The sequence below is a fragment of the Octopus bimaculoides genome, chromosome 19 (genome assembly GCF_001194135.2).
Source record: "Octopus bimaculoides isolate UCB-OBI-ISO-001 chromosome 19, ASM119413v2, whole genome shotgun sequence".
NCBI classification, from domain to species: domain Eukaryota; kingdom Metazoa; phylum Mollusca; class Cephalopoda; order Octopoda; family Octopodidae; genus Octopus; species Octopus bimaculoides.
This window is the reverse complement of record NC_068999.1, coordinates 24,886,169-24,887,465: the sequence shown is the minus strand read 5'-3', so window position 1 is coordinate 24,887,465 and position 1,297 is coordinate 24,886,169. Positions and strand designations below refer to the sequence as shown.

Genomic DNA, 1,297 nt, shown 5'->3' with positions numbered 1-1,297 from the left:
CACACACACACACACACACACACACACACACACACACACACACATCATCATCATTTAGCGTTTGTTTTCCATGCTGGCATGGGTTAGACAGTTTGATTGGAAATGGTAAGCCAGAGAGCTGCACCAAGCTCCAGTCTATTTTGGCATGGTTTCTACCGCTGGATGCTTTCCTAACACCAATCATTCCACAGAGTAGGTGCTTTTATGTGTCACCAGCATGGCATATCCCCATATAAATATATAGGCATGGCTATATATTTGATTCTCAACCACATGGTTCTGGTTTCAGTCCCACTGTGTAGCACACAAGTGTTTTCTACTATAGCTTCAGGCTGACCAAAGCCTTCTGAGTGGATTTTGTAGATGGAAACTGAAAGAAGCCCATTGTATATATATGCATGTGTGTCTTTCTGTCTGTGTTTGTCCTCCTATCACCACTTGACAACTGATGCTGATGTGTTTACATCCCTGTAACTTAGTGGTTTTGCAAAAGAGACCAACAGAATAAATACAAAAGAGATTGACAGGTTTAAGAAAATAAGTCCTCTGTGTGTGTTTTAAATGCATTTGGTTAACTATATCCAACAATTAGACACCAGTAAATGCAAGTAGAATTTACATCCAAGGTAACTCCTCATGTATGACAATTAGATCCAAATATCATTCAGAAGAATTCTGAGAAATTCAGAATTTTAGACAACAAAAATACGAATAGAAAAAAAATCACATCTTTAATTGTAGAATTCGCCTAACAATGCCAACAATTGTTTCTGTTATATTAACATATTTAGATATAGAAAATATCATTGAAAATAAATATTCTCAATATATTTAAATGATATTTTCTATATGTAAATATGTTAATACAGCAGAAACAACTGTAAGGTGAATTCTACAATTAAATACAAGATTTTCTCTATATGTATTTTTTGTATTTTTGCTATATATATATATGTATGTATATATACATATATATATATATAGTAATCTACTAAAAGAACCAGTTGGAATTACCATGTTCAAGGAAAGGACCACGTGCGCATGCAAGAAATAACAGTAAACTATGAATGTCATTCTTAATTTTAATTTCAATTTTATTTTATTAATAGCCCTTTTCTCTTCTCACATATTTTATATTCATTTTTGATAAGGTTTTTCAAAAAAGCCGAAACATGTAAATTAATTAAAACACCCAAAGAATGTTTTAAAAAAGCGGCATTTTCATTTTTATTCATTTTCAATATCTACTTACTCGTGTAGTACTTTTACAAATCTTTTCAAATATATATATTATTAT

General features: G+C 31.6%; 1 protein-coding gene across 1 annotated transcript in view; it reads left to right on the top strand.

Moving 5' to 3' along the window:
• LOC106874532 (sodium/potassium-transporting ATPase subunit beta) overlaps window positions 1-1,297 on the top strand; it is a 106,614-nt gene that overhangs the window by 59,681 nt on the left and 45,636 nt on the right. The window lies entirely within an intron of this gene.